The sequence below is a fragment of the Melanerpes formicivorus genome, unplaced genomic scaffold (genome assembly GCF_026170545.1).
Source record: "Melanerpes formicivorus ecotype bairdi unplaced genomic scaffold, bMelFor1.0.p_v2 SCAF_87, whole genome shotgun sequence".
NCBI lineage: Eukaryota > Metazoa > Chordata > Aves > Piciformes > Picidae > Melanerpes > Melanerpes formicivorus.
The window spans coordinates 909815-937068 of NW_027142439.1; the positions used below are offsets into that span (position 1 = coordinate 909815).

General features: G+C 48.5%; 2 long non-coding RNA genes across 10 annotated transcripts in view; one reads left to right on the top strand and one right to left on the bottom strand.

The window, feature by feature from the left end:
• Positions 1 to 27254, bottom strand: part of LOC137454873 (uncharacterized) — an 80823-nt gene that overhangs the window by 12430 nt on the left and 41139 nt on the right. For 6 of the 7 annotated variants that reach the window (XR_010990700.1, XR_010990704.1, XR_010990703.1 and 3 more), the window contains 2 exons: positions 26502 to 26593; positions 4232 to 4317 (listed from right to left, as the gene is read on the bottom strand). This is a non-coding gene — a long non-coding RNA (uncharacterized lncRNA). The remainder of the gene's footprint in view (positions 1 to 4231; positions 4318 to 26501; positions 26594 to 27254) is intronic. The other variant, XR_010990702.1, reaches the window with a different exon arrangement.
• Positions 1 to 27254, top strand: part of LOC137454875 (uncharacterized) — a 67457-nt gene that overhangs the window by 3680 nt on the left and 36523 nt on the right. The gene's annotated exons all lie outside the window — the stretch shown is intronic.

Sequence of the window (27254 nt, forward strand, 5' to 3'; positions counted from 1 at the left end):
TATATCTATCTATCTAGAATAGAATAGACCAGACCAGGTTGGAAGAGACCTTCAAAATCATCATGTCCAACCTATCATCCAACACCACCTAATCAACTAACCCATGGCACCAAGCACCCTATCAAGTCTCCAAGTCTTTATGTATATATAATTCCTCACATTAATTTCATACCTCCTTCTGGTTTGACTATCCAAATGCACTGGAGACTAGAGTACAAAGGAAAGTGAAACTGTACTAACTCACTGGGAGGTTGAATCCTGTGTTTTAATATTTACAGTATACAAGCTTTGCTTAATTTTCTGTTAGAGCACAAAGGCTCTTTGGGTTTGCAAAAGGAAGACCATTTTAGTGTGCTTTGTGAAAACAAGGCTTGTCTAGTATTAATTTATCTAAGTCTACTTTATTGAGTTATTAATTTTATTATTTGAATCACAGAAACAATAATTTAGCATTCCAGTATCCAAATGGCCATTCCTTTCATTTTTTTCACACTCAAAAAAAGGATTATTGGCCAAATTCTGCTGCGGTATTGTATCTTGTGACCATTCTGCCTGTACCATTTGGTGTCTGAGACATTTTTTTCTTTGACTGTCCTTCTGTGCTTGAGCCCCTAGTTTCTTTTTAAAAGAACCCTTTCCAGGAAACAAAAAAATGCAGCCTGATAATTCCTGAAGACATCAAGCAGTTTTTCTCTGGCCTGTGCCATGAATTTATGCAGCTTTTGTTCAAAACTCTGAACACATCTCTATCTTTTCGGTCTGGCAACTGGGCAGACACAGGCAGCACGATCTTCCTGGTTCTGTCAGCAGGCAGTTCCAGTGCTTCAGCTTTTGCACAGTAGCACTTTAACAAGCAGCAGCCATGCATAACTAACAAGCCTGCAAGTCCAGTTGCTGCCTTTTTAGAAGTCTGTAGCCAGCTCTTAAAGATACCAAACAATGTTCATTTCACATTGTTGTAGCCATATGACAAAACTATCAACAGCAGGAAAGTGCAGCAGCGACTTGTAATGGGTAAGACACAGAAAAGAACTCTAAAAAATGGAGCCTGAGGTGCAGAAAGAGGAAGCAGCAGAGCTCCAGCTGTCCTTTTATGGTAACTGGTGCATTGTGGAAAGGGGGAAAGGAAAGACAACTTTTCCTTCTAGTAGCTAGCTAGTGATGCCATGACCATGATAACTGATAACCTTCTTAGTATCACAGTATCAGTCAGGGTTGGAAGGGACCACAAGGATCAGCTAGTTCCAACCCCCCTGCCATGGGCAGGGACACCCCACACTAGATTAGCCTGGCCACAGCCTCATCCAGCCTGGTCTTAAACACCTCCAGGGACAGGGCCCCAACCACCTCCCTGGACAACCCATTCCAGGGCTTCACCACTCTCATGGGGAAGAACTTCCTCCTCACCTCCAGCCTCAATCTCCCCACCTCCAGCTTCATTCCATTCCCCCTAGTCCTAGCACTCCCTCAGATCCTGAGCAGTCCCTCCCCAGCCTTCCTGTAGCCCCCTTCAGATCCTGGAAGGCCACAATGAGGTCACCTGGGAGCCTTCTCTTCTGCAGACTGAACAGCCCCAACTCCTTCAGTCTGTCCTCACAGGAGAGGTGCTCCATTTGGGTTTGTTACTGTTTACATTTGAAAACAGCTTGATTTCTTGGAGAAATCTTTCTGTAGGTTTCATTTCTAGCATCTGGAAATGAGAAGTATTCTTTCCCCCAGTTCTTTCTGTATTCAGATAGATATTCTTTCTGATATTCAATCCTCTGTTCTGGGTCTTAGCTTCTAGAGGTACTGACGGATGCCTAATAGAAGAGTTTTCAGGCTTGGCATTAATGCTTCATTAAAACTACCATATTGTTGCAGGATATTTTGAAGTAGTGTAGTGGTTTTCACTGATATTTTCCACATGTACAGTTAGCTTTCTGAGTACTGTGTATGTATAAATAATAGCTTATCTTGGCCTCACTTTAAAATGTGTACATGATGTGCACACAGAAAGACATAGTTTCATAGTTTCATTCAGGGTTGGAAGGGACCACAAGGATCAGCTAGTTCCAACCCCACTGCCATGGGCAGGGACACCCCACACTAGATCAGGCTGGACAGAGCCTCAGCCAGCCTGGGCTTAAACACCCCCAGGGACGGGGCCTTGACCACCTCCCTGGACAACACATCTAGCACAGATTAAAGAAGTGTTCTCAGTATGGGTTACAGCTACAAATAAATCTTCTGTAAAAAATGAATGGAAACTAGGAAAGCAGTAGCTCATCTGATGGGGAATATGTCATTTAGGCTGCATGATGGAATGAATAAATATGCCAAAAACTGGACAACACTACCTGTCTCCCCCTGGACTCTGCACTGGTTAGGCCACACCTTGAGTCCTGTGTCCAGTTCTGGGCCCCTCAGTTTAAGAAGGACACTGAGAGACTTGAAGGTGTCCAGAGAAGGGCAACGAGGCTGGGGAGAGGCCTTGAGCACAGCCCTGTGAGGAGAGGCTGAGGGAGCTGGGGTTGCTTAGCCTGGAGAAGAGGAGGCTCAGGGTGACCTCATTGCCCTCTACAACTCCCTGAAAGGTGGTTGTAGCCAGGAGGGGGTTGGTCTCTTCTCCCAGGCAACCAGCACCACAACAAGAGGACACAGTCTCAAGCTGTGCCAGGGGAAGTTTAGGCTGGAGGTGAGGAGAAAGTCCTTCCCAGAGAGAGTTGTTAGCCATTGGAATGTGCTGCCCAGGGAGGTGGTGGAGTCCCCATCCCTGGAGGTGTTCAAGAGGGGATTGGATGTGGCACTTGGTGCCATGGTCTAGTCATGAGGTCTGTGGTGACAGGTTGGACTTGATGATCTCTGAGGTCTCTTCCAACCTTGCTGATACTGTGAGACTGTCAAATCAGAACACCAAAACCACTATACTGTTTCAGGACTCTCAGTACCCTTGTTTCTGTATGAATGTGGCATGGGCAGGAAAATGTCCTCTTGTGAAATAATAACTTCCACAAAGGTTCCTCTGTATGACAGTGTAGTGACTGGCTGTCACAACCACTGACTAAATATTGCTGGTAGCCTTTCCAAGTTAAATCCATGAACTACTACATCTGGATGGCTTCTAAATCCCTGCCCACAACTTGACTTGCACATTGTCTGTCCTTGTTTGTAAAATTGCTTTAGTAATTTACTTTAGCTCATCAATTTTACTCCTATTGGTTGGTTAGATAGCCTCTTTTGATCTGCAGTTCATTTCATTTTAGTTTTACAGGACTGAAAAGGGCAATAAGCACTGCAGACTAACTAGAAGAAGCTCCATGTTAGTGCAATCACTTCAGTTGTGTAACTCCTACAGATTTTCATCCCTTACAAGCGATGATTTACATACCAGGGAGGGAAGATGAAAATGAGGGGGAAGCACATTATAACCCTGGAAGTGTACTGTAGTTTCTCCTAATGCAGACCAGATTAAACCTGGCCTATGTCAAAAGAACTGTGAAGGGTGAGAGCTAAGAGGCCTTCCTCATAACGGTCATGCACAATGAATGCTCTCTTCACTCAAGAGAGAAAACCAAACCCAAAACGAGCAGGAGGATCTGGGCTCCTGTTCTTCCACCTTCACTCCCTACCCCCAGCCTCTGAGCTGTAAAGAAGGGATCAGGTTGCATCATTTTAAAAGCTGATGGGGTACACAACACTTTCTCAGCATACTGGAGAGCACTGGGAGAAAATATTTCATAGTTTCATAGTTTCATTCAGGGTTGGAAGGGACCACAAGGATCATCTAGTTCCAACCCCCCTGCCATGGGCAGGGACACCCCACACTACATCAGGCTGGACAGAGCCTCATCCAGCCTGCTCTTAAACACCCCCAGGGACAGGGCCCCAACCACCTCCCTGGACAACCCATTCCAGGGTCTCACCACTCTCATGGTGAAGAACCTCCTCCTCACATCTAGCCTGAATCTCCCCACCTCCAGCTTCATTCCATTCCCTCTAGTTCTATCACTACCTGAGATCCTGAGAAGTCCTTCCCCAGCCTTCCTGTAGGCCCCCTTCAGATACTGGAAGGCCACAATTATGTCTCAAGAGCTCCCTGAAGGGGCACACACTGCTGCCCAACATCCTTACTCAGGATTGTGACTTAGCAGCAGAGCTAAGCCTTTGAGTAAGTGACAAGAACTTTCCCCTATAACATGCAATATTTTTAGGCACATACACAAATAAGATTATTATTGAACTAACTTACCTTTGACACATGGTTTTGAAAGCTTCAGGCTTGACCCAAGTCATACAAAACAATCACAATAGCTCAGCACTGCAGGTACAGTTGACCTGTAAATAAATGAAAGAAGAAATTAAGTGACAGCATAATTTCATAGTTTCATAGTTTCATTCAGGGTTGGAAGGGACCACAAGGATCAGCTAGTTCCAACCCCCCTGCCATGGGCAGGGACACCCCACACTACATCAGCCTGGCCACAGCCTCAGCCAGCCTGGCCTTAAACACCTCCAGGGATGGGGCCCCAACCACCTCCCTGCACAACCCATTCCAGGGTCTCACCACTCTCATGGGGAAGAACTTCCTCCTCCCCTCCAGCCTCAATCTCCCCACCTCCAGCTTCATTCCATTCCCCCTAGTCCTATCACTACCTGAGATCCTGAGCAGTCCCTCCCCAGCCTTTCTGGAGCCCCCTTCAGATCCTGGAAGGCCACAATGAGGTCACCTGGGAGCCTTCTCTTCTCCAGACTGAACAGCCCCAACTCCTTCAGTCTGTCCTCACAGGAGAGGTGCTCCAGCCCTCTGATCATCCTCCTGGCCCTTCTCTGGACACATTCCAGCACCTCCACATCCCTCTTGCAATAGGGGCTCCAGAACTGGAGGCAGGACTCCAGGTGGGGTCTCCCCAGAGCTGAGCAGAGGGGGAGGACCACCTCCCTTGCCCTGCTGGCCACACTTCTCCTGATGCAGCCCAGGATCTGATTGGCTTTCTGGGCTGCAAGTGCACACTGAGAGCTCCTGGTGAACTTCTCCTCCCCCAGCACCCCCAAGTCTCTCTCCTCAGGGCTGCTTTCCAGCCAGTCCCTGCCCAGCCTGCATTTGTGCCTGGGATTGCCTCCACCCAGCTGCAGGACCCTGCCCTTGGTCTTGTTGAACCTCCTGAGGTTGGCTTGTGCCCACCTCTCCAGCCTGTCCAGCTCCCTCTGGATGGCCTCCCTTCCCTCCAGCCTGTCTGCTGCACCACACAGCTTGGTGTCATCAGCAAACCTGCTGAGGGTGCACTCAGTGCCACTGTCCATGGCACCCACAGGGATGTTGAACAAGCCTGGTGCCAGGACTGATCCCTGAGGGACTCTGCTTGTCCCTGGCCTCCACTGGGACATGGAGCCATTGACAGCCACTCTTTGGGTGCAGCCATCAAGCCAGTTCCTTATCCATCCAGTGGTCACCCATCACACCCATGTGTCACCAGCCTGGAGCCCAGGATGTGGTGCGGGACAGTGTCGAAGGCTTTGCTCACCCTTAAGTGAACTGAATTGATTAACACATTAAAGACTACAGTGGCTCCCTCTTTCATCCCACCATCTGAGAGCAGATTGCTAGCTCCTGTTCCTACAGACATAGACATCCACAGAAATCACAGCAATATTCAGGTTGGCAAAGACCCTCAGGATCACCAAGCCCAACCAATGACCCTGCTCCACAAAGCTCACCCCTAAACCATATCCCCAAGCACCAACTCTAAAGCACCTTTAAAGACATCCAGGGTGGGTGACTCAACCACCTCCCTGGGCAGCACATTCTGTAAAGATTCTTTTCCTAATGTCCCCTGTAAAAATCCCACAGCCCCTGGGCTCTGCTGGAGTCTCCTCCCAGCCCAGGTGTGGCCACTTTGCCCTCCCCACACACTCCCCTATTTAATCCCCACCAGGAGAGGCAGCAGCCCCAAGCTGAGCCCATCTGGGCTGAGGATCCTCCTCTCCTCACTGGTGAGTGCCCCTGGGGCACACTGGGTGTTGGTGGTGGTGACTCCAAAGGCCGGGGGGCCTGGTGGCCCCCCGGTTGTTAGGGCAGTGATTGATGACTACTCCAGTATCATCCACGGGTGCTGGCTGGGGCTGAGCTCCTCTGTGTGGTGCCTTGGCTGGTGAGGGTCCTGTCCCCAGCTCTGGGATGGGTGTAAAAATAGTGGTGGGGGAGCAGGAGATGTTTAGACAGGGTGGAGGATGCCATAGAGTCAGCAGGAGCTGCTTTGGGAAGATGAAGCAGGGGGATGGTGGAGGAGCAAGAGCTGCTTTGGGAAGGTGAACATGTGAAGTTAAATCATACAGCTGCTATTAACTCTCTATCCAGGTAGAAGAGGGATGCTGTTGTGACCAAGGTTTGGAATGGGAGTTCAGATGAGGGCCATACTCCTGTCTCTGAGTCAGACTTTGACCAAGAGCTTTTCAATTCTAAGGGACAATTAAGACTGTCCCACCTCTCACTGAACATAAGGCTATGTCTAGTAAGGTTATCTCAAGTCTGGAATTACCTAAGATCCTGAAGTAAGTACTGAGCAACGCTTTGTCTGTGTATTTGTCTTGTGACCACATGTCTTTCCCAAAGAGAAAAGTCACAGTTTCAGAGGTGAGGTCTCCAGTCAGTGTCTACTGACTGTCTAAATGCTGATGCAGCTAGGATGACCTCCTTCAAGGGAGTTCTCATGCTGTATCATATCTCTGTGGAAAAGAACCAACAGTTACAGCAATTGGAGTCCTCACCAGTCTCCCACAGCCTCCTTGTTAGACAGGAAGGCCTGACTGAGAAAGGGCACTGGAAGCCTCCTGCCTCTCCCAGGGAAGGATTCTTCTGTAGGAATTGTGGAAAGAAGCCATGAGCCTTCCCACAGGGGAAGCTTTGGGTGCAGTGGGAGAGTCTGCACAAAGCACTGCAGAGATGCTGGGCTGTGAGTCAGTGGCACTCAGAGTCTAGAAGAGATGTGACATTTATTCTGTTCTGGTTTGCTATCATCTCTCCAGCAGCCCAACAAGGAGGAGGTACAAATCCTGTTTGATCTTACTGCAGCCAATTCTACCTCAGCTCTGGAAAAGAAACAACATCTCACCCTGGTCTTCAGAACAACACAACCCAATGTTGAGAGCTGTAGATGAAAAGCTGTGTGTTAGATCTAGGTAGCTGTTAATAATCCATGAGTTCCACACACAGGCTGGCACACAGCCCATCTGGAAGCAAGAATTGAGGCAACAAGCTTACAAGTAGTAGTGAAACTCTCTCTCATGCCTAACATTCATCTTCCTAGAGGGAGAGCATGCTGGGAGTAGGGAGGAGGCACAGGGAAATGGAGGGAAAGACAAGAGAAGCTTAATGGAAGAGGCTGAACTGGATGAACGAAGACATTAAATCAGAAAGGAGTATCCCATTTACTTTCTGATGCTGTGTGAATGACTGAACCAGAGCCCACACATTCTCTTGCAGATTGCCACGGGGATTCTACCTCTCTATGCCCCTCAGGTCATGAGTGACCATGTACTGACCCCTGACAGACTCCAGCAAGCCTACAACCTCCCTCACCACTTGGGTCCATGTGACTGCTCCATATTGCATGCTGCCTTCCCTTCCTTTTTGTCTTAACTTCAGCAATCTGTACCTCTCTCTAAAAGCTTCCTATCACCTTTTATATAGTATCATAGTATCATTCAGGGCTGGAAGGGACCACAAGGATTATCTAGTTCCAACCCCCCTGCCATGGGCAGGGACACCCCACACTAGATGAGGCTGGATGAGGATGATATCTCTGCACAGCCTCTCTTGCACTGAGAAGCTTCTTGATACTCCAACAGACATGTGTTAAGGTACAAGCAGTATAATCACAGTATATCATAGTATCAGTCAGGGTTGGAAGGGACCACAAGGATCATCTAGTTCCAACCCCCCTGCCATGGGCAGGGACACCCCACACTGGATCAGCCTGGCCAGAGCCATACTGTGATTATACTGTGATACTCCAAGAGACACATGTTAAGGCATAAGGAAAACCATGAAAAGATTATTTCAGGGAGAGGCTTGGCAGCTTTTAAAAGAAAAATGAATATTTTATGTCAGAGAACAGAAAATCTTTAAAACTGGAAGAGGGTCATGTTTATATATTTATATACATATCTATTTATATATATTTATATAGTTACATAATCTGCTGAGTTCTTCTGAATTGTGCTGAAAGGGAAGGAAACTAACTGTAGATGCTGGTTCAAAAGGAAGTTCTGTTATAGTGCAGATCAACAAAGAAAAAAATGTAAGTTCTTAGAGTGTATAAAATATGTAATAAGTGCTGAACTTCTGCACGTGACTGAAACACCGAGCTGCAAGTGTGGGCTGCTCTTTAACGTGCCCAACAGCCTTAATGCTGAAACCTCCACAAGGAGATAATTAACACAATAGCATTCCCCAAGCACAAAACTGAGATATTCTTTCATTGAAGCTTCTCCAGCTCCAACAAAGGCACCATTCAAATTAAAAAAGCATTTCCAAGTCCACTGTGGATGCTGGACACAGGCTGAGTCTTGAGTTGAAGACAGGCATCCGCTAGCCAAAAGGAGTGACTCGAACAAAAGGGAGGCTTTCAAGTTTCAGCTCTTCAAGTTTGAGAGCTCTAGTTTGAACTTATCTAATGTTTTCACACATCAGTAGGTTCAGTGGAGTTAGAAATAACCAGTATGTGTAATGAAAACAATCTCTATCAGTGGCTACAGCATGAACATGATAACGTTATGTTTTCCAAGCCCGGAGCACTGTCAAGCAATTACTCTTTGTCAAGACAACACGCTGGATAGTCAAGGTCATCTAACCCCGGGTTGTCTCCTTCTACCTTATTCTGAGGCAGTTCTCAGGAGCTCAGCTGCCCAGCTTGCTTTAATTTGCTCTGAACTACTTTGCAGCCACAGGTTTCTCTTGCTCCACAGAGCCCAGGGAGGCAGAGGCAACAGCAAGGGGTGCAGCTACTGCGCTGCGGCGGCTCCTAGAAGCAGCAGCTGCTGGGGTTTTGTTCCAAGATGAAGGAGGGCCCTGAGGGTCAGAGGGGACTCCTGGACAACTGATTATTAACCAGGGCTTTCTAAAGCCCTTGCAAGGCCCATATTGTGTTTGTTTAGGACCCAGAACTACAAGTGCATGTTATCAGCAGACTGGGTGGATTGGATTGTGTCACTGAGTTAAATTATCATTTCAAGCTACCTCATGAAAGAGAAAAGAGAGAGACCTTGCCTTGCAGAGTCTGCTCTGATCTGAGTTTGCATTTGTGCTCTTTCATTTTAATTCCAAGACCTTCATTGAACTAAATGCATCCTTTTGACACAACAGGATTACTTTTGCTACCCAGGCATTGTCACACCTGTACAACTTTTACTTAATCATCTGTATAAATAAGCTCTGATTCTGAAGCTTCACTTTTTAGGTTATAAAACTTCATGGCTGTTCTTTACCACATGAGTCAGTCTTTCACTTATCATTTGTAAACTGTATTGAGGTGAGAAATGGAATTCAATTAAAATGTAGCAAAAGAGCATTTTTTTGGTCAATTAAGTAGCAATGGAAGTATACAACATGTAAGAAAAGCATTATCAGAACACACGGGCTGGAAACTGAGGTATTCAATCAGGACTAATCACTGTGAGTTCATAGTATCACAGAATCAGTCAGGGTTGGAAGGGACCACAAGGATCATCCAGTTCCAACCCCCCTGCCATGGGCAGGGACACCCCACACTACATCAGCCTGGCCACAGCCTCAGCCAGCCTGGGCTTAAACACCTTCAGGGCTGGGGCCTTGACCACCTCCCTGGACAACCCATTCCAGGGCTTCACCACTCTCATGGGGAAGAACTTCCTCCTCACCTCCAGCCTCAATCTCCCCACCCCAGCTTCATTCCATTCCCCCTAGTCCTAGCACTCCCTGAGATCCTGAGCAGTCCCTCCCCAGCCTTCCTGGAGCCCCCTTCAGATCCTGGAAGGCCACAATGAGGTCACCTGGGAGCCTTCTCTTCTCCAGACTCAACAGCCCCAACTCCTTCAGTCTGTCCTCACAGCAGAGGTGCTCCAGCCCTCTGCTCACCTTCCTGGCCCTTCTCTGGACACCTTCCAGCACCCTCACATCCCTCTTGCAATGGGGGCTCCAGAACTGGAGGCAGGACTCCAGGTGGGGTCTCAGCAGAGCTGAGCAGAGGGGGAGAATCACGTCTCTTGCCCTGCTGGCCACACTTCTCCTGCTGCAGCCCAGGATCTGATTGGCTTTGTGGGCTGCAAGTGCACACTGAGAGCTCCTGGTGAGCTTCTCCTCCCCCAGCACCCCCAAGTCTCTCTCCTCAGGGCTGCTTTCCAGCCACTCACTGCCCAGCCTGGATTTGTGCCTGGGATTGCCTCCACCCAGATGCAGGATGCTGCCCTTGGTCTTGTTGAACCTCCTGAGCTTGGCTTGTGCCCACCTCTCCAGCCTGTCCAGGTCCCTCTGGATGGCCTCCCTTCCCTCCAGCCTGTCTGCTGCACCACACAGCTTGGTGTCATCAGCAAACCTGCTGAGGGTGCACTCAGTGCCACTGTCCATGGCACCCACAAAGATGTTGAACAAGCCTGGTGCCAGGAGTGATCCCTGAGGGACTCTGCTTGTCCCTGGCCTCCACTGGGACATGGAGCCATTGACAGCCACTCTCTGGGTGCAGCCATCAAGCCAGTTCCTTATCCATCCAGTGGTCACCCATCACACCCATGTGTCACCAGCCTGGAGCCCAGGATGTGGTGTGGGGCAGTGTCAAAGGCTCTGCTCTGGTTGGTGAGTTGGTGAGCTTCAGCGATTGTTGCTGGTCAGCATGACCTTCAAGGCTTTGAAACTGGTACATCTCATCTTACAGTTTTCATTCGTGGATCTGATGAGGAAAAAATAAAATTGCTTGCTTTTTTTTTTCCCATCTCTGAGTGGATTTTTCTTTTTTGAACATGCTCATCTACTTTATATTAATGATTAGTAAAAGAGAGGAGAGGAGAGGCTGAGGGAGCTGGGGTTGCTTAGCCTGGAGAAGAGGGGGCTCAGGGGAGACCTTCTTGCTCTTTATAACTCCCTGAAAGGAGGTTGTAGCCAGGTGGGGGTTGGTCTCTTCTCCCAGGCAACCAGCACCAGAACAAGAGGACACAGTCTCAAGCTGTGCTAGGGGAGGTTTAGGCTGGAGATGAGGAGAAAGTTCTTCCCAGCAAGAGAGATTGGCCATTGGAATGTGCTGCCCAGGGAGGTGGTGGAGTCCCCATCCCTGGAGGTGCTCAAGAGGGGATTGGATGTGGCACTTGGTGCCATGGTTTAGTTAGTCAGGAGGTGTTGGGTGATAAGCTGGACTTGATGATCTCTGAGGTCTTTTCCAGTCTTTATGGTTCTATGAAAATCCTGAGAAGCTTGTTCAGCATTCTGTAGGCTCTGGTTACAACTTCTCTGCCAGTGACTTTCAACCTTTCAGTGGTTTGCCTTTCTCTTAAAAGTTTGGCATCAAAGGGAGTGGTGCACAGAATTTTAATGTTGTTATTTTACTGTGCTATAGTAAATTAAACCTCAGTGCTGGCTGTCATGCCAAAGTGGTCTTGTTAAAAAAGAAACCTTTAATTGAAATAAAGCACATATATAGAACCCATTAAATACATCTTAATCTTTCCAGGAGGCCACACAAGCAATGTGGATTCCTTCCTTGCTGCTTTATCAGCCCTTTATGCCAGATCCAAACCAGAAAAGGTTCCCACTGTGCCTGCTGATGTACATGCAAAGTTAGAAAGACAGAGCCCTGGCACAGGGGCTGCATTCATTTGCTCGATACCCAAGGTGTTAAAAGTGAAAAGCCAAACAGGAGCAGCTTTTGGTTGGTTGGTTGTATCTTTTAAAGCACTGTGTGTTCAGGTGCAGATTTACCAGCAGCAGGAGGCAGAGGGTGGAAGGATGCTATGAAAGGCTCTGTATTCTCCCCTGTTTCCCCATCCCTTCCTGTTTCCCTCCTCCCCAAGTCCTAGCTGCAGTGACCTGTGCCTAGCTAGTGAGCATTGGAAGGGCTTTAAGCCAACCAGGGAACTGAACACAAGCACTGACCACCTTAACCTCTGCTAAATACAGAGACATCCCATTGAATTCCCCTGTCCTTGTGAGTGACTGAGGGAGTTGTACTGACAGTAGGTTTGTCCTGCTAAGCTGAAAGGAAGAGCAGGAAAGTTAATTCTGAGAGTGCCCAAAGATGTCTTGCCAATGGAAGTCACATTCTGAAGTTTGGCATGACAGATCTGGGGCTGAATTTATTCATTCAACAAGGATCAGGATGGAATTCCCCAAATTACTGTGATGGGAACAACACTCTCCTATGGATTCCCTGTTTCATTTTCTTGCCTTCGTTTTTTTCTCAGTGAGGTCAAAGATTTCCTCTCTGTATAGAGAGAACCTGAAAGCCAGCATGAGGAAGAAGAAAAATCACTACTCAACATTAGAATGGTAGTACTGGGTTTCTCAAGGGATGACTATGAATAAAGTCTGCTTGAAGTAAGGGTATGATTCAGGGAGGAAAAAGGAGGTGAGGTGGAGGCATTTCATTAAGATATGTCATCAAAATCTCTGAACTACCCCAGGTTATGCAGCAAGCAAAGCTGAGGCTGCAGGAAAAGGCACGGGACTGACTAAGGTTGGTTCTAGTTGGTTGAATTTAAAGAGGGGAAGATCCTGAAAGTATTTGTTTCATTTTTGTGAAGGCTGCCAGTAGGCTAAGATTTATAAAGGAGAGGTCAGACTGGCTCAGGCCAGGCATACCCCTGGCCCTTTTTCTTCTCTCCAGCAGCAGACACAAGCCAATTCTTACCCAAGTATGCCCTCAGAGAACAGCAGGACCAGGAGAAGCACCTTGGTTCCAGCACCCAACCTAGGGAGGGTTTCTGAGCTGGAGGGGGTTTGTCCAGTCAGTGACCTTTACTAGATCTCTCTTCTAAGGTCTTCTACCAGTCTCTCCTTAGATCCATCTGAACTTCCTTCATCCATGCCATCTTTAGGCAAAGAATGTCATGGGTATATTACCCATGAGCATATAAACCAATATAATGTATTGTGTTATTTGCTTTGAACCTGCCTGGTGCCAGCTTCATCTAATGCATCCTAATTTCCTTATTAATAGAGAAGGTGAAAAGCTCAGCCCTGTCCATCCTTAAGGTTGAAAAGCTCAGCCCTGTCCATCCTTCAGGGGAAAAGCTCAGCCCTGTCCATCCTTCAGGGGAAAAGCTCAGCCCTGTCCATCCTTCAGGGGAAAAGCTCAGCCCTGTCCATCCTTCAGGGGAAAAGCTCAGCCCTGTCCATCCTTTCCATGTGTGATTTAAAAGCACTTCTTGTTGTTTTGATGTAGCATTGGAGGGGTGCTGTAGTTAAAGTCTCTGAAGAGGAGACCACTGCCCCTGTGCTGGAAATCTATTTCCTCTCAGCTCTGCCAGTCAGCCACCAGTTTGCCTGCTCTCTGTGGCAGAGGCTGAAGCTGCTGTTGCACAGAAGTCCTTCCAAGATCCTGGGGAACTGGAAGCTCAGATGGGTACATTCTGAGAGAGTCATTCTTCCCCACTATTAGGGAAGATACATTAGAGGAAAAGATGCAGTCATGCATATTGTGCTCTCAAAACCCTGCTGGTCTTTCTGCAAGTAGAATCTAAAAGAATAGTCAGGAGAGCAGATGAAGAGAAGATCAAGTGCCAGTACACAGGAATCAGCCCCATTCTAAGACAGCTACTTGCAAAGAACTCAAGGAACCAACACAAACTTTATCTTTGGCTTGATGCTTCAGTTTCTAGATAAAGTACTTCAAGATTCCCTTAAAGGAGAAGGGAGAGTCAGGCAGTAGACCTAAAGTGGGCACAGTTAACATCATAATTAAACCAGCAGAAGCCTGTGAGAGTTTCCCATTCTTTCAGCAGAAGCTTCATAACCCCTGCAGTACACATCCATTTCCCTGCTATGTGTTTTACAAGGCACAGGAGTATTTTCCCAAGTAGACCAAAGAGCCAAGGTTCTGTTGTTATAAAATCATACAGCTGAGTGAGCCAGTTCTCTGTTCTTAGGTTAAAAAGATAAAGGCCTTTCAGAAACCTTATCACAAGTGAAGTATATTCTATCCCTGTACAAAAGCAGATAAACAGCTATGGCAGAAAAATGCGCTTCACAATAAGGTCAACTCAAGTTAGTGTCAAAGCTATTCAGTGGCCTCCTACTAATGAAGTAGAAGATGTTACAGGAGACTGAGGATGCCAGGGCACTCAACAGAAAGTCTTTTCATTTAGAATACAGAATTAACCAGGTTGGAAAAGACCTTTGAGATTGAGTCCGATCTATCACCCAACACCACCTAATCAACTGTACCACGGCACTAAGTGCCTCATCCAGTCTCTTCTTCACAGTATCACAAAGGTTGGAAGAGACCTCAGAGATCATCGAGTCCAACCTGTCACCACAGACCTCATGACTAGACCATGGCACCAAGTGCCACATCCAATCCCCTCTTGAACACCTCCAGGGATGGGGACTCCACCACCTCCCTGGGCAGCACATTCCAATGGCTAACAACTCTCTCAGTGAAGAACTTTCTCCTCACCTCCAGCCTAAACCTCCCCTGGCACAGCTTGAGACTGTGTCCCCTTGTGCTGGTTGCCTGGGAGAAGAGACCAACCTCTTCCTGGCTACAACCTCCCTTTAGGTAGTTGTAGAGGGCAATGAGGTCTCCCCTGAGCCTCCTCTTCTCCAGGCTAAGCAACCCCAGCTCCCTCAGCCTCTCCTCACAGGGCTGTGCTCAAGGCCTCTCCCCAGCCTTGTTGCCCTTCTCTGGACACCTTCAAGTGTCTCAATGTCCTTCCTAAACTGAGGGGCCCAGAACTGGACACAGGACTCCAGGTGTGGCTTAACCAGTGCTGAGTCCAGGGGCACAATGACCTCCCTGCTCCTGCTGGCCACACTCTTCCTAATGCAGGCCAGGATGCCATTGGCCCTCCTGGCTGCCTGGGCACACTGCTGGCTCATGTTTAGGTGGCTGTCAATCAGCACCCCCTGGTCCCTCTCTGTTTGGGAGCTATCCCTGTACAAAAGAAGATAAACAGCTATGGCAGAAAAATGCACTTCACAATAAGGTCAACTCAATTTGGTGTCAAAGCTATTAAGTGGCCTCCTACTATTGGAGTAGAAGGTGTTATATGAGACTGAGGATGCCAGGGCACTCAACAGAAAGTCTCTTCATTTAGGTTTGTAAGTAACTCTGAAGTGACTCTATTTGACACACACACAAAAACATCTGTACTACTTCAAAACAGTTTGTGTCAGCAGAGCTCACCCAGGCAACTCCCAGACTGTCAGCTACAAGCAGACCAGGTTTTGGCTGCAGGATCAGATTGTTATTGTGGAAGAGTATGTTTGGCTCAGCAGGTACAGAGACTGCTCTGAAAGTTTCACAAAACACAAAGAAAGTACAAAAAAACCCACCCCCCCAAACCCATGCAAACCCTATGCTATTCAACAGGTAAACTGTTACTGTCCTGTGTCCAGTTCTGGGCCCCTCAGGTTAGGAAAGATGTTGAGTTGCTGGAAGGTGTCCAGAGGAGGGCAACAAAGTTGGGGAGGGGTCTGGAGCACAGCCCTGTGAGGAGAGGCTGAGGGAGCTGGGGTTGCTTAGCCTGCAGAAGAGGAGGCTCAGGGGAGACCTTCTTGCTCTCTACAACTCCCTGGATAGTTGCAAGGCTGTGGTTTCAGTCAATTCTGTGCACCATAAAGGCACAGTACAGCATGTTTTTGAGACACTTGTAAATACCATCATATTTTCACTCATCTCAGAAGGTGACCTGGAAGCTGATTTAATTGACCTGTTACTGCCTAGGACCTCTTCTCTGGGAAGTAAGAAGCCCCTGGTAATACATATAAAAGCAAAACTATAACTGAGTGCTTCAAACCAATGTTGCTGGTTATTGCTCTCTACAACTCCCTGAAGGGAGGTTGGAGCCAGGTGGGGGTTGGTCTCTTCTCCCAGGCAACCAGGACCAGAACAAGAGGACACAGTCTCAAGCTGTGCCAGGGGAGGTTTAGGCTGGATGTTAGGAAGAAATTCTTCCCAAAAAGAGAGATTGCCCATTGGAATGTGCTGCCCAGGGAGGTGGTGGAGTCACCATCCCTGGAGGTGTTCAGGAGGAGACTTGATAGAGTGCTTGGTGCCATGGGCTAATTGATTAGATGGTGTTGGATGATAGGTTGGATGAGATGATCTTTGAGGTCTTTTCCAGCCTGGTTTATTCTGTTCTCTAAATCTGAGAATATCAATCATGTAGACTTAGACCTGTGTGAACTGAGTCAATCACCTGTTGTGTTTTGACACTTTAGCTCTTTATCTTTTGAGATAGGCTGTGATGATGGCTACGTTTTCTGGGAGGAGACAGAGGGAACACAAACCCAACAGAGTGCTTGCTGGTGGACAAGAAGCTCACCAGGAGCTCTCAGTGTGCACTTGCAGCCCACAAAGCCAATCAGAGCCTGGGCTGCAGCAGGAGAAGTGTGGCCAGCAGGGCAAGGGAGGTGATTCTCCCCCTCTGCTCAGCTCTGCTGAGACCCCACCTGGAGTCCTGCCTCCAGTTCTGGAGCCTCTATTCCAAGAGGGATCTGGAGGTGCTGGAAGGTGTCCAGAGAAGGGTCACAAGGATGAGCAGAGGGCTGGAGCACCTCTGCTGTGAGGACAGACTGAAGGAGTTGGGGCTGTTCAGTCTGCAGAAGAGAAGGCTCCCAGGTGACCTCATTGTGGCCTTCCAGGATCTGAAGGGGGCTACAGGAAGGCTGGGGAGGGACTGCTCAGGATCTGAGGGAGTGCTAGGACTAGGGGGAATGGAATGAAGCTGGAGGTGGGGAGATTGAGGCTGGAGGTGAGGAGGAAGTTCTTCCCCATGAGAGTGGTGAAGCCCTGGAATGGGTTGTGCAGGGAGGTGGTTGGGGCCCTGTCCCTGGAGGTGTTTAAGCCCAGGCTGGCTGAGGCTGTGGCCAGGCTGATCTAGTGTGGGGTGTCCCTGCCCATGGCAGGGGGGTTGGAACTAGCTGATCCTTCTGATCCCTTCCAACCCTGATTGATACTGTGATACTATGAATATTCCTGCTTGGTTCACAAGAAAGACTGAAGGGTAGCACTCAGCCCAGTGCTCCCATGGGAAATCTGATGTCTCACGTAGGGCTACATGCAGCAGAGAAAAAAAAAAGCAGACATCTTGCAAGCTGGCAGTCAAAAATCCCTGAGGATTAGTCATTGGTTGGGAGATTATGGATTCTATTTAAGTCTGAATTTGAAACAGCAAATGAAAGTGCTGAGGCACCGAGAGCTGCCACTTGAACCGCTAGCCTCCTCACCCACTCTGTGAAGCTGCAGACACAGAAGGCTCTGTCACTGATTTGTGATGGCACATTTGCTTCTGCAGTCAGTCATAGAAGGGAATCTATTTCTGGTCTTTATTGTTTCTAATAAGCTGGATAGCTTGTTAGAGAATAAGAGAGGAAAAAAGCCACAAGTCCAACAAGTCACTCAGAGCCATGTACACCACAGCACTACAAACACAGAGGCAATCACTACTATTTGGGCTATAAATACTGTGTCCAGTTCTGGGCTCCTAAGATTAGGAGGGATGTTGACTTGCTGAGCATGTCCAGAGAAGGGCAACAAAGTTGGTGAGGGGCTTGGAACACAGCCCTGTGAGGAGAGGCTGAGGGAGCTGGGGTTGCTTAGCCTGGAGAAGAGGAGGCTCAGGGGTGACCTTATTGCTGTCTATAACTACCTGAAGGGAGGTTGTAGACAGGCAGAGGTTGGTCTCTTCTCCCAGGCAGCCAGCACCAGAACAAGAGGACACAGTCTCAGGCTGTGCCAGGGGAGGTTTAGGCTGGAGGTGAGGAGGAAGTTCTACACAGAGAGAGTGATTGCCCATTGGAATGTGCTGCCTGGGGAGGTGGTGGAGTCACCATCACTGGAGGTGTTCAGGAGGAGACTTCTATAGGGTGCTTGGTACCGTGGTTTAGTTGTTTAGGTGGGGTTGGTGATAGGTTGGACATGATGATCTTGAAGGTCTCTTCCAACCTGGTCCATTCCATTCCATTCCATTCCATTCCATTCCAACCCATCCCATTCCATTCCATCCCATCCCATTCCATTCCATTCCATTCCATTCCATTCCATTCCATTCCATTCCATTCCATTCCATTCCATTCCATTCCATTCCATCCCATGCCATCCCATTCCATCCCATTCCATCCCACACTCAACACAAAGCCAGTCACTAGCAAGGTCCCTTGCAGGGAGTGTGCAAGTAAGAAAATAGGTCTTTTCAGGCCCTGGACTTTAAACATCTGACTCAAAGACACTGCATTTTGCTGATGAATCTTTCATCCCTTGCTACATGCATGGGCAGCAGCTTGTGCTGGGAATCATGCTCCTCTTGCTCCTCCATCACTCTTCCCTGCCAATACAAGTGAACACTGGTAATGCTTATGTCCCAGAAGCTCATAATTACAGCATTTAGGATGCTGAGGAAGAGACACTGCCTTCAATCGTAACTCTAGCTTTACTTGGGGAACTCCAAAGTAAATTGATTTCTATTCAAGTGAAGTCTTCTCCCTCCCCTGGCTCTATGGTTCCTCTTGTAAAAAGGAAGTGCTAATATGGGCCATGCTGCTCCCTGAAGAATCACACTATGGACAATCTCAAACCCCAGTAACTTATGACTCCTTTATTCATACATAAAGATAAACATCTAGTAGGTTAGCTCAAACTGTATTTTGCTAATGAGCACAAGGAGACTTAACTTACAGCATGAAATTAATTACACAAACCTGGGCACTTGGCTGGGGGGTTGATTTCTGTAGGAGCTGCACTGGCCCTCTGAAGGTATGCAGGGAAACCAAATTTCTCATCCTAAATCCCCTCCAGTTAAGTAAATATTCCCTTTAGTCAGCAGAAATTACCTCTAAACTGTTCAATAAAATATGAAATGGGAAAGCTGAAAACACAGCTTGCATTTCATAACTTCAAGCTATTAATATGGGACTGCTCAGTTACAAACATCATTAAAATAATCCACAGGTTGAAAAGCGAGTTCTGACAAGCAAAACCAGACAGCCCCAGACTTCAGCTGCAAGCAGAAGGAGCCTTACTGCTTTTGAGTTTTCCTCAATTTGTTCAATTCACAGTATCACAGTATCAGTCAGGGCTGGAAGGGACCACAAGGATCATCCAGTTCCAACCCCCCTGCCATGGGCAGGGACACCCCACACTACATCAGCCTGGCCACAGCCTCAGCCAGCCTGGACTTAAACACCTCCAGGGACAGGGCCCCAACCACCTCCCTGCACAACCCATTCCAGGGCTTCACCACTCTCATGGGGAAGAACTTCCTCCTCACCTCCAGCCTCAATCTCCCCACCTCCAGCTTCATTCCATTCCCCCTAGTCCTAGCACTCCCTGAGATCCTGAGCAGTCCCTCCCCAGCCTTCCTGGAGCCCCCTTCAGATCCTGGAAGGCCACAATGAGGTCACCTGGGAGCCTTCTCTTCTGCAGACTGAACAGCCCCAACTCCTTCAGTCTGTCCTCACAGGAGAGGTGCTCCAGCCCTCTAAAACCTCCCTGTTCAGTACTGCACTTGGATGATCTAGATTTACCTGTCTGGCTTGTGTTTGTGGTTTCTTTTCAAGGAGGAGATGTCTGCTTATGTTGTTTGAGAATTGACTTGGAAAGAGACCACCAAAGTTTGAAAACCTTTATAACACAAGCCAATCTGGACAAAGGTTGTTGTCAGCTTCAGGAGAGTTAGTCAAGAATGTGAATCACATTCCACTGCACCTCTGTATTAATACAGATAACATAGAAGAAAAACAGTATAGGTCAGAGAAGCTTTGGGGGGCTAGCAAATGACTTCATAATGTTTAACTCACTTTTTTTTACAAGGCTAGGAAAACATAATTCCTGGATGGAAGTAAAATAATGCCTTTAAACCTGTGATGAAAGGGAAAGCAAGGTTTCTTTGACTCATGAAAGTCAGAGAAGTAGCTCATGATCCAGGATGTTTTGTGAAGAGAGAATAATGTTTCTAAACAATGAGATGCCTCAGCTCTGGTGAATAGAATAGAATGAACCAGGTTGGAAGAGACCTTCAAGATCATCATGTCCAACCTATCATCCTACAGCACCTAATCAACTAACCCATGGCACCAAGCACCCCAGCAAGTCTCCTGAACACCTCCGCGATGGTGACTCCACCACCTCCCCAGGCAGCCCATTCCAATGGGCAATCACTCTCTCTGTGTAGAACTTCCTCCTAACCTCCAGCCTAAACCTCCCCTGGCACAGCCTGAGACTGTGTCCTCTTGTTCTGGTGCTGGCTGCCTGGGAGAAGAGACCAACCTCTGCCTGGCTACAACCTCCCTTCAGGTAGCTGTAGAGAGCAATAAGGTCACCCCTGAGCCTCCTCCTCTCCAGGCTAAGCAACCCCAGCTCCCTCAGCCTCTCCTCACAGGGCTGTGTTCCAAACCCCTCACCAACTTTGTTGCCCTTCTCTGGACACCTTCCAGCAGCTCAACCTCCTTCCTAAACTGAGGGGCCCAGAACTGGACACAGGACTCGAGGTGTGGCCTAACCAGTGCAGTGTCCAGGGGCAGAATGACCTCCCTGCTCCTGCTGGCCACACTCTTCCTGATGCAGGCCAGGATGCCATTGGCCCTCTTGGCTGCCTGGGCACACTGCAGGCTCATGTTCAGCCTACCATCAACCAGCACCCCCAGGTCCCTCTCTGCCTGGCTGCTTTCAGCCACTCTGCCCCCAGCCTGTAGCACTGCCTGGGGTTGCTGTGGCCAATGTGCAGCACCTGGCACTTGGATGTGTTCAATCTCCTGCCCTTGGCCTCTGCCCATCTGTCCAGCCTGTGGAGTTTCCTTTTGGTGATTATAAATCATTGGTTTGTGGTAAATGTGTGCCATGTTCTGTGTTGCTTTCAACTGAGTTTTGTCTGAATACAGCAGAAATATTCTGGACCAAGAAAAGTAATACAGAGGAGATAAAATAATAACAGATCAAAGAAGTGCTGTAAAGGCTGCAGTGGCTGTCTGTCTGTCCTCACATGTCTTTCCAGATGCCTGCCTTGAGAGAATCCAGCCTCTACTTTTTTTTTTCAGTTAGAGATAGCTTATTCCAGGAATCTCCAAATCATTTCTTTGGAAAGAAGGGGAGGGGGGGAGGGGAAGTTATAATCTGGGCAGTGGTTTATGACATCTAGCCCAGATTTTCTGCTTCTTTGCTCTACCCCCACTTGCAGAGACCATGGAACTGCACCACAGTCACAACTGAAAGTTCTTCTCAGAAGTGGTTTCTCCCTTTGGGTGGTGCTTTTTAATATTCATGTGGTTTGTTCATAGGGTGCTTTCATAATGATCTTCTGAAATGTAGTAGCTCTGCTTTGGAACCTAGTTAATCTATCCAGCTGCAGAACACCTTCAGCAGTTCTGCACCGAGAGTCATTGGCCATTGGGATGTGCTGTCCATGGAGGTGGTGGAGTCACTGTCCCTGGAGATGTTCAAGAGGGGATTGGATGTGGCACTTGGTGCCATGGTCTAGTCATGAGGTCTGTGGTGAGAGGTTGGACTCGATGATCTTTGAGGTCTCTTCCAACCTTAGTGATACTGTGATACCCAAATCCCATGGCAGCTAGGTGCACTCTCAGTATGCTAAGTAGAATAGAATAAACCAGCCTGTCCAGGTCCCTCTGCAGAGCATCTCTGCCCTCCAGCAGATCAACTCCTGCCCCCAGCTTGCTGTCATCTGCAAATTTACTGCTGATGGACTCAATGCCCTCATCCAGATCATCAATAAAGATGTTAAAGAGCACAGGGCCCAGCACTGATCCCTGGGGCACACCACTGGTGCCTGGCTGCCAGCTGGCTGTGGCACCATTCACCACCACTCTCTGGGCTCAGCCTCCAGCCAGTTCCTAACCCAGCTCAGAGTGCTGCTGTCCAAGCCAGGGGCTGACAGCTTGGCCAGGAGTTTGGTGTGGGGGACGGTGTCAAAGGCCTTGCTGAGGTCCAGGTAGACTACATCAACAGGCCTCCCCACATCCACCAGGCAGTCACCTGATCATAGAAGGAGATCAGGTTGGTCAGGCAGGACCTGCCCTTCCTAAATCCATGCTGTCTGGGCCTGATCCCTTGGCCATCCTGTAAGTGCTGTGTTATTGCACTCAGGATGACCTGTTCCATGATCTTGCCTGGCACTGAGGTCAGGCTGACAGGCCTGTAATTCCCTGGCTCATCCAACCAGCCCTTCTTGTGGATGGGCACCACGTTGGCCAGCTTCCAGTCCTCTGGGACCTCTCCAGTAAATAGGCTTAAGGGCTCCTAAGCGCTCCTCCTCGCAACCACCCATTCCCCATCTCTGGGAAAGCTCCTTTACTACACCTCTACTCTGCAGCCAAAACTCTGATGTAGTCATCTCCTCCTCCTTGCCATACTCCAACTTAGCTTCCAGCAGCTCCTAAAAACTATGTCCCCCCCACTTTCCTGGGAAATGTGGAGAGGGGCAATGTGGAAAGGGAACCCCCCTGAAGTGATTCTCAAGCAGGAGTGATGGGTACAGAATGTGTGCATAGTGAAGAGAGAGGCAATATCTGAAACTTCCCTAGCAGAGAGCTGTACCTGCATTATCTGCCATCACATTTCTCAGAATCTCTCTTCATAGACATCTTAAAACTACTTTTTCTCCTCAAAACAGGAACTACCAGTTGTGGTGGCTGAGACACGAGGGTTAGAATATTCAGGGAGAAGTGGACAACTTCAAATATGTTTTGTTTAGTGGCTCCAGGGAATTTTCCAACACTATGCTCAAGGGCATCACAGGATTAGCATTTCATATAATGCATTTGCATTTCACAATTCCAAAGCCATCCTAAGAAAGAGAGAGCCTTCTCTTTTCTTTCACAGCCAGAGATGCCATGTACGTGACGGATTTGCTTTACGCTTTGCTCCGTCTCTGTCTGTGTAATTCTGCTCACTTCCATGTTTCATTCAGATTCTGTTGCTTCTCTAATGCAGTTTCCAGTATCCATAAGGATGTACTGCTATTATTGTCAGGAATGTAACTCTACTGAAACCAGAGCAAGCCAAAGGGTACAGAACTCTACATTCATAGAACAGAAGCATAGAATCAACGAGGTTGGAAAAGGCCTCAGAGATCGTCGAGTCCAACCTAGCACCCAACACCTCAGGACTAACTCCTAATATTGAAGTAGAAGATGTTGCAGGAGACTGAGGATGCCAGGGCACTCAACAGAAAGTCTCTTCATTTAGAATACAGGATAAACCAGGTTGGAAAAGACCTTTGAGATCTTCGAGTCCAACCTATCACCCAACACCATCTGATCAACTAACCCATGGCACCAAGTGCCTCATCCAGGCTCTTCTTCACAGTGTCACAGTATCAGTGTCACAGTACCACAAAGGTTGGAAGAGATCTCAGAGATCACCAAGTCCAACCTGTCACCACAGACCTCATGACTAGACCATGGCACCAAGTGCCACATCCAATCCCCTCTTGCACACCTCCAGGGATGGGGACTCCACCACCTCCCTGGGCAGCACATCCCAATGGCTAACAGCTCTCTCTGTGAAGAACTTTCTCCTCACCTCCAGCCTAAACCTCCCCTGGGGCAGCCTGAGACTGTGTCCTCTTGTTCTGGTGCTGGCTGCCTGAGGGAAAAGACCAACCCCCACCTGGCTACAACCTCCCTTCAGGGAGTTGGAGAGAGCAAGAAGGTCTCCCCTGAGCCTCCTCTTCTCCAGGCTAAGCAACCCCAGCTCCCTCAGCCTCTCCTCACAGGGCTGTGCTCCAGACCCCTCACCAACTTTGTTGCCCTTCTCTGGACACACTCCAGCATCTCAACATCTTTCCTAAATGGAGGAGCCTGGAACCAGACACAGGACTCAAGGTGTGGCCTGACAAGTGCTGAGCACAGGGACAGAATGATTTCCCTGCTCCTGCTGGCCACACTGTTCTGGTGCAGGCCAGGATGCCATTGGCCTTCTTAGCCATCTGGGCACAGTGCTGGCTCATGTTCACCCTACTATCAACCTTTACTCCCAGGTCCGTCTCTGCCTGGCCACTTTCCAGCCACTCTGACCTCAGCCAGTAGCACTGCACAGGGTTGTTGTGGCCAATGTGTAGAACCCAGCTAGGAAGAAGTTCTTCCCAGCAAGAGAGATTGCCCATTGGAATGAGCTGCCCAGGGAGGTGGTGGAGTCACCATCACTGGAGGTGTTTAGGAAGAGACTTGATGGGGTGCTTGGTGCCATGGTTTAGTTGATTAGATGGTGTTGGGTGATAGGTTGGACTGAATGATCTCACAGGACTTTTCCAACCTGGTTAATTCCATTTTGTTCTATGAGGTCACTCTTTTATGTTGAGGTGTGCATGTTTCAGCACCAACTCCTCACAAGTCTCAGAACAAAACCCCATGAGCCACCACATTCTATTTCAGGCCTTCATGACAAGGAGATCCACACAGGTGGGACTCAAACTGCATTTAATCATTAACTAAATCTATTTACCCAAATGGTCATATTTGACTTCTTTATTGTAACACTGCTTATTTTAAATGCCATATTTCATAGTATCACAGTATCAGTCAGGGTTGGAAAGGACCACAAGGATCAGCTAGTTCCAACCCCCCTGCCATGGGCAGGGACACCCCACACTAGATCAGCCTGGCCACAGCCTCAGCCAGCCTGGGCTTAAACACCTCCAGGGACGGGGCCCCAACCACCTCCCTGGACAACCCATTCCAGGGCTTCACCACTCTCATGGGGAAGAGCTTCCTCCTCACCTCCAGCCTCAATCTCCCCACCTCCAGCTTCATTCCATTCCCCCTAGTCCTAGCACTCCCTGACATCCTGAGCAGTCCCTCCCCAGCCTTCCTGTAGCCCCCTTCAGATCCTGGAAGGCCACAATGAGGTCACCTGGGAGCCTTCTCTTCTCCAGACTGAACAGCCCCAACTCAGTCCTCCACTCACCTAATGGGTTTTCCAGTTTCCATTTCAAAATGCCTCCACACCACATCAGTATCTTTATTGTCCTCCCCTCTCTTAATTTACTGATCTTCCAAATTTTCTCTGTTTTCTTTCCTTTTAATTAAGTCATATATTATATGTGAATTTCTGCATTTGTTGACATTTCTGTTCCAGAAACAGTAGCCTGACAGAACCCTATGGATAATTGCTTTTCATGCCTTTGTGAGTTTAATTTAGAGCAGCCTAGTCCAGCTGTAATTATTGCCAACTGGACATACTCTGTAGGGTTACATTTGTGTTACTAAGCTAAACCGGGCCCAGGCACGTGCTTGAGCTCTACCATGTGAGAAACCATGCCCATGAACTGTTAGTACATGCTTTGGTATAGTTTTGGCCCAGTCCAGCAAGCACTCTGATAAAAGACAAGAAGATCTGGGGCAAGACCATGAGTTAGGGACTGTTTAGTAGACAGTATGAATGAGGCCACCCTGCTTCAGGACTGCAGGTAGGCTGCTCCTGCAAATGTCAGCCATAATTTGCTACCAACTCCTAGTATCATAGAATCATTCAGGGTTGGAAGGGACCACAAGGATCACCCAGTTCCAACCCCCCTGCCATGGGCAGGGACACCCCACACTACATCAGCCTGGCCACAGCCTCAGCCAGCCTGGCCTTAAACACCTCCAGGGACAGGGCCCCAACCACCTCCCTGGACAACCCATTCCAGGGCTTCACCACTCTCATGGGGAAGAGCTTCCTCCTCACCTCCAGCCTCTTGACTGTGCTGTGGTCCATTTTTTCTTCTAGTACAGATTAAACTACAACTACCTGAAGGGGGGCTGTAAACAGGCAGAGGTTGGTCTCTTCTCCCAGGCAGCCAGCACCAGAACAAGAGGACACAGTCTCAGGCTGTGCCAGGGGAAGTTCAGGCTGGAGGTCAGGAGGAAGTTTTACACAGAGAGAGTGATTGCCCATTGGAATGTGCTGCCTGGGGAGGTGGTGGAGTCGCCGTCACTGGAGGTGTTCAGGAGGAGACTTGACAGGATGCTTGGTGCCATGGGTTAGTTGATTAGGTGGTGTTGGATGATAGGTTGGACACGATGATCTTGAAGGTCTCTTCCAACCTGGTTTATTCTATTCTATTCTATTCTAAATACAATGAAATGCAGCAGAAAATCAGTAGAGAGTAGCTGAACTTTCTTACACTCCCATAACTAAACCTGCACAAAGGATCAGAGCTGCTGGCCTGGGAGAGTGACAGACCACCGGTAGGCTGACTGTGATTTCCCCACAGTAGGAAAGCTCTCAGCCTCTGAGCAGGGATGGATCTTGGCTACCTCATGCTACCTCCAGTGGGCTCAACAGGGGTACATCATCCAGACTCTTTCACACTTTCAGATGCTTTTCTGTATTTTCAATTACCAGTTTTGTTTGCCTTCTCTTCAGCTGCCTTTCCACATACATTCTCTGAGTTGCAGAGAGTGGTCTCAGATTTCCTTTTATTCAGTTTTACTCTATTGGAAACAAACAGAAAAATGAAAAGTTGAAGACATTTGAAAATTTAAAACAAAAACCCACCCAGCTTTCTGCTGTTTCTTTAAGTGATTCCCATTTTCAAATGACAGACTGAAGGAGCTGGGGCTGTTCAGTCTGGAGAAGAGAAGGCTCCCAGGTGACCTCATTGTGGCCTTCCAGGATCTGAAGGGGGCTACAGGAAGGCTGGGGAGGGACTGCTCAGGATCTCAGGGAGTGCTAGGACTAGGGGAATGGAATGAAGCTGGAGGTGGGGAGATTGAGGCTGGAGGGGAGGAGGAAGTTCTTCCCCATGAGAGTGGTGAAGCCCTGGAATGGGTTGTCCAGGGAGGTGGTTGGGGCCCTGTCCCTGGAGGTGTTTAAGGCCAGGCTGGCTGAGGCTCTGGCCAGGCTGATGTAGTGTGGGGTGTCCCTGCCCATGGCAGGGGGGTTGGAGCTAGCTGATCCTTGTGGTCCCTTCCAACCCTGACTGATACTATGATACTATATTAACAAAGCTCTTCTAAGCAGACAACTAGGCTTTCTCAGCCAGCATCTCATGGCTTCAGCTTTCTTTCCACTGTGTCTTTGAATGATGGCAAGCTTCAAAGTTGCCATTTCCAGCTTTGTTTTCTTTTTGCCTACTTCATAGTTCACTCAACA